The sequence below is a fragment of the Cynara cardunculus genome (assembly GCF_001531365.2).
Source record: "Cynara cardunculus var. scolymus isolate 2C chromosome LG 10, CcrdV1, whole genome shotgun sequence".
Classification (NCBI taxonomy): domain Eukaryota; kingdom Viridiplantae; phylum Streptophyta; class Magnoliopsida; order Asterales; family Asteraceae; genus Cynara; species Cynara cardunculus.
In genome coordinates this window covers 19,067,178-19,073,949 of record NC_037537.1, presented here as the reverse complement: position 1 = coordinate 19,073,949, position 6,772 = coordinate 19,067,178, and positions in this window count along the sequence as shown.

Sequence of the window (6,772 nt, the reverse complement as noted above, 5' to 3'; positions counted from 1 at the left end):
TAAACGCTGATAAATTCTCCTGAGTCTATATATGTAGATTACAGTATAGAAAGAATTATTTCCTACAACTAGTACGAGAACTGTAGGTCGGTTATCCAATGGAATTCAAGACTGCATCAGTAGACATTGCATTAGTAGTAGAATGGAATTCGAAAGTCTTGCTTTGACCATAAAAATCTTTCTTTGATTTTATATTCGAAGGTTTTGAATCTTTTACAATATCCCAAAACATATGTTTAGTATCAACCAAGTATCAACATTTTGCAGAGTTATTTCAGCTTAATAGAATAAGAGATTTTGATTTGTATGTTGATCATGAGGCAACACCCAAATTTGATCCGAGGAGAAATAAATTGCAAACTCTGCCTCCTTACCAATCGGCTATGCCACCAAAACGAGACGCATTAGGAGAATATTTCCCCTTTTCGGTTGGATTACAAAAGAAAATTAGTTTATTGTACTTGCATCCTTTTTAAACCCTTTTCTTCATCTAGAAAATTTAAGAAAGAAATCCATTATACATGACAAATGCTCACACACAGTTCTCATCTTTATTGGGTTTGATATGTAATAATTGGTAAAGGGCTTAATCCAACTTAAGTTATAAATTGGGGATCTGACTCGTCTTATTTTAATTCTCTAGGGTTGGGTGTGAAATTTGAAAAAAATAGGGTTTGGGATCAACTCGTTCTCTTTCCCATCTTTTGATTTCAGACCTCTCTTCTTTGAGGGGAGGAAGAGATGTGATAACTGAGTCCAGGTTATCACCCAAGGTATTTATTATGTGAATTAATTGTTTATGTAGACACGTGCTTACGTAAATTTAAGATGTGAGTATGTGTATTTTTATGCATAGGGATATATGCATAATGTAATATATATATATATATATATATGTGTGTGTGTGTGTGTGTGTGTGTGTGTGTGAGGTGGAATGTGTAGGATGCATGAGAATGAGGTGTGTGTAGAATGCATGAGAATGTGTAGTCATCTTTTTTATTTTATTTTGGAGAGTATATAAAGGGGGTGAAKCCCCTCCCTCTCCCACTTTTTCTTCTTCTAGTTATTATTTTTTTTCCCTGAGAAAGAAGTTGTGTGTTTTAAGAGGAAAAATTGATCAGATTTCAAAATGGTTGATTTCAAGTGTTTAGGTTTCAAACGGCTTGTTAAGGTGAGTGGTTTCTAAACCTTTTTGGCATAAAATTTATACTGGTTTTTAGTTGAATGTTATTTATTATTTGAATCAAAAACCATATATTGTGTTTAAAGTTTTATCCGGACAAAGAGTGACGGATTAGTGTTAAACCGGACAAGAGTGACCGGATTAGTGTTAAGTCGGACAAAGGGTGAATAACGTGTAGTCCGGATTGTTTTAAATCGGACAAAGGGTGGACGGAGTGTTGTCCGGATTGTTTTAAATCGGACAAAGGGTGGACGGAGTGTTGTCCGGACTTGTTATCCGGACAAAGATGATTTTATTTCTAAGTGTTAAATGTTCAAGCTTTAAGCGGGGTATTGACCGGATTTGTTATCCGGACAAATATGTTAGAAATTATTTTAAGTGTTAAACCGGATAAGCTTTAAGCGATATCTTATCCKGATATCTTTTTAATTGAAATTTTTATAAGTTTTATATTTTGACTTTTTATATGGTTTAAAATGTCTATTTTTGGGATTATTTGTGGATTATAAAATGGATATTTTTATATCTTTTTTAAAATAAAGATATGTTCCTACCAAGAGTGGTGACGTAAATCTGTTTTGGTATGAAACGAGATTTTGGGAAATGTTTCTACCAAGCGTGGTGACGTAAGTCTRTTTTGRTATGRAACKSKATTTTGGGAAATGTTTCTACCAAGCGTGGTGACGTAAGTCTGTTTTGGTACGAAACTATATTTTGGGAAACCTTCTTACCAAGCGTGGTGACGTAAGTCTGTTTTGGTATGGAAGTGGATTTTATAAATTGTTTCTACCAAGCGTGGTGACGTAAGTCTGTTTTGGTATGAAACATTGTTTTAAATAGTAGTTCCCCAGACGTGGTGACTTATGTCTGTTCTGATAAGTAACCCTGTTTTGATGGAGGAATAAGGGTGGCATATCAAGGAGAGATGTACTTGGAATAAGGGTGGCATTGTCATATGTGGAGAATATTAATTAATAACTCTTATTATTACTAATTGGTTCTAATAACTGTGATTTGTCATTTCTTTGTGACCTGATGAATTAAAAGATATTATTTCTAATTAATAATAATTTAGATGTTATTAAGAAGGGGAAAATGGTTTGTCATATCARRCAAGTGTTGCCTTAAATYTTTYYTGTTAAAGGAATGRTCTTTTAATTCAAAAGTATTGATTACAATGTTTGTTTCATATTGAGAATGTTGGATCTCTATTCAGAGATATTTATAGAATTGAGGTTCTTGGGTATACTTCTTTTTGCATGATGTTGTGAACTGCATCATTTATCTGTATTGCAGTATATTTCTAAGCAAAATTACATTATCATATTTTGGTGTTCATCACCCTGCATTTGCAAAGAAGAGATTTACTCACTAGACCCGTATGGTCTAACCTTCATTTTCTATTTTAAATTATGCAATACAGGAATAGCTGGGTCCGGGGATGTAAAAGGGAAAGGAAAAATGTGATTATTTTCTTAACTTGTTGTCTGCTTTTGAAGATACATGTTATATTACATGTAGTAGTACAAGATTTGTTTTGGAAATTTTATATGTAAATTTTGTACATATAATAATCCTTGTACTAGTGGGACCTTTTGATATAATCCATGTTTCTATGTAATGAAATATGTGTTCTATGCAAATGTGGTGTTTGGGGGTGTTACAAGAGAGACCTGTTGAGAAAGATCCAAGCCGAAGGAAGGGAACCTTAGGATTTTTAGTTGGGTTAGATTTCACTGAATTTGAGGAATGATCGAAATTTTAGAGCATTTTTAATCGCTACGTTAAAATGGAGAAAAGATGGATTTTAGCAATTTTTTTATTCCGACGGTAACGCTGTCTTTTGTATGCTAAAATGGAGAAAAAATTATAGAGAGATTATGAAAATATATAAATTTAGAGAAATCTTTAAATAAAGAAAACAATTATTATTTTAATATCAATAACCAAGAATGAGTATGAATAATAACCGTTCAAAAGAAAAAAATAATATTTTATTAAATGTATTTAATATTTTAATAATATAATTAATGTTATAATTGTTGAAATAAAGTATCTATTAGAGTTAGAATATTGTTTTTTTTAAGAAACTTTAACTTTTAATATTGTATTTAAAAAAAGAATTAGCTTGGAGATGCTATTAGCCTATTGTTGAAGTTTAAGGGCGGAAGTGGGTAAATGGGATTAGATTATGATCATATATTCTATGGAAGGTGATTTGCTCCAATCTGATGGGAAACTCAGTTCACATAATCCGAATGGAGACAGGGATTCCCCGTTAAAACGGGTCCCAAAGTCGGGGCTGGAGATCCCCGGTAGACTCAAATCGGGACGTGGTCCTGGGGATGTTACTCAAACCAGAGCCGGGATCCCCGGTAGAATTAAACTAAAGAATATTATTTATGGGGTTTGACCGGGGATTGATAGAGGTTTGACTGGAGACGGGATGTTAATCCCCGTCCCTGCCGGGGGGATGTTACTACAAACAGGGGCCGGAGATTACAAAACCCGCCCCATCCCCGCCTCGTTACCATGCCTAATATATTCTGGTAGCATCGATTGGGGAATTTATGGAGCATATATAAAATTTATGTTCATAATTTCAATGTGTATTTTCGCAGTTAGTGTGGGGATTAAACCTTCATTTGAAGATGATATAAAAGCTTAGTGGAATCCTTTGGGTTTAGATAAGCTTCTCCCCGTTCATTGTTCGTAGTTTACTCTTTGTGTAACAAAAAAACACATACATGCTTTACTTGCTGGTACTAATGCTTTCCCAATTGTACAATAACGAAAACATGTACATGCACATAAATTAAATTATAATAAAAATATAATTTTATATAAAGTTCCATGTCATCAAATAGTGTCGATTCATATGCCATATCATTTGTCATGTGAATATTGTGACTGGTTAACGGTTAACGACGTATCTACATTTTTTAAGATCTCACATTTTAGATATAAAAAGAAATATTTTTAACAGCACGTTACCTGAAATAGGAACATTTTAGGTAACAAACTACATGTGGGATAATTAAGAAGCTAATCCGAACCATAAAGGTGGTGCCTGATTGATTTGAACTTGTACTCCAAAGGTTAAAAGTGTTTGGAGGTAACAGACTCAAATCCAAAGAGGAATAAAAAAAATGTGGCTACGGAGGTTCAAATGTGGTGATTCTGAGCTACCCGCAAAGCAGGTGATCGTTCTGGGATTAGTCGACTCGCATAACGAGTTAGATATCCAGGTTAATTAAAAAAAACTAATCCAACTTATGGATTATTAATATTTTGTTGTATTCTTCTTCTTTTGTGTGTATATATATATACATATATCACAAACTACAATCATTTTCTAGTGTTTGACAAAAGCAATAATAGTTATGATTGTATGAAACAATAATTTATCATATATGGGGGCCTAATAAAATGAGAATTGTTTTATTTATGGTAATCGTGAGATCCAATCTCAACCACAAATCAAAGATTAAATTAAGAAATTAATAATTTTAGTAATTTTAACTTAAAATATTAATTAAGAGTATTTTAGGAATTTTATAAATATTCTCTCTCATCTCTCTTCTTTCCTCTCTCCGATGAATCTTATTTGGCGAACTTTCCAATGAACCTTTTGTGAATACAAGATACGCATTGTGATACCTACAAACGATATTCATTGTGATACTCAGATTTACATACAAGATGCACAATGTTATATTCTTTGTAAAGCAATGAAAATAACGAAAATGCACAATATGATACATTTCATAAAACAAAGAAAATACATTGTGATACACGTGAAACATTGTGAATGTTATCACTGTGATACACTTTGATTCACAAACGTTTCTAAATACGATGTATATTAGGTAATTGATATACTAGGTAACTAATTTTAATTAAATATTTTCTTCTAAAAAATTTAATTAAATATTTTGATTACTGGTCAAAAATAAAATTACTATATTACCATTTTAGCTTATTTAATAAATATCCTCCAATATCTCAAACGAGTGGTTCATATTGGATCTTACAATTATCACAAACTAATAAGTTCTCTCGTAAATGACACACACACACACACACACACATACACACACACACACATATATATATAGGCTTAATCAAATGAGAACTAATTAGTTTGTGGTAACCGTGAGGTCCAATCTCAACCACAAATCAATAGATAAATTAGAAAATTTATAATTTTAGTAATTTTAATTAAAATTTTAATGCAAGGGTATTTTAGGTATTGTCTCTCCTATCTCCTCTCTTCTCTCTCCGTCCCTCGGCCTCCGACCACCGTCCTACGGCCACCGTTCTCCGGTGATACCACAGTGGTATCACAATGCATCATATATGTGATTGGGTATCACACTGTGGTCGTTTGTGCGGTCGATCAGATATGTAACATAGTGGTATCACGATGCATCTTATATGTGCTTGAGTATCACACTGTGGTATCACCGGAGGATGGTGGCCGGAGGCCGGTGGCCGGAAGATGGGGACGGAGAGAGAAGAGATGAGAGAAAATACCTAAAATGTCTTTGCATTAAAATTTTAATTAAAAATTACCAAAATTATAAATTTCCTAATTTATCTATTGATTTGTGGTTAAGATTGGATCTCACGATTACCACAAACTAATCAGTTCTCCCTTCAATGGATCCCTATATACAGGGCCGGAACACAAGCTTTCTAACCGTAGGGGCCGGAACTAGTATATTATATATTTCAAAGGTACAAAAAATACATTATCCAAAGTTATAACATAGTAAAACTATAAAACTAAACGTTAAATATAAACATGTCAAACATCGCAAATCAAAGTGGAACCCGTCTATCTTTCGCGACCTTGAACTCTTCCACAATTTCCTTCAAACTAATCTTTTCAACTACTTCCCTTTCGATGAACAAAAGTAACGAGTCATTTAGAAACTCATCATCCATTTTATTCCGTATTCTTGTTTTCACAATATTCATTGCTGAAAACGATCTCTCGGTTGTTGCGGTAGAAACTGGAAGAGTAAGTAATAGACTTATTAATCGATAAATAAGATCAAAAGTGGTTTCTCTTCTAGTCCCTACCAACCATTGACCCAATTCTGCAAGAGATGTCAATTGCTTATAATCTACATGTTGAACGACATCAATAKCATAATGCTGAAGTTGCATTTTCAGAATTGTTTTCTCATGATCACTGAAATCTTCAGGATAAAACTTCTCTACAAGTTGTCGTACATCAAGACTTCTAAAAGTCTCGTACGCATTTTTAGGATCTAGAGTTGAAGCAAGACAAAGCATCTCCATGGAACCTATCACTGAAACGATGATCTAATTCCATTAATTGACAATTAATTGCTTCATAAAAGATATCCACTCGGTAATGATGCTCAAGTGTATGATCACTATGCTCATTACGAGCTCGATTCCCTCTGCTAACGTAGGAAGAAGACAAGTCGGGAATATCTATGTTACGTACCTGACAAGAAAACAAGTCAAGAAGAAGACAAGTTAGGAAGATTTACTTGATAACGATGTTCGAGTGTATGATAATTATGTTATGTACCTGACAAAATGACTTAACAA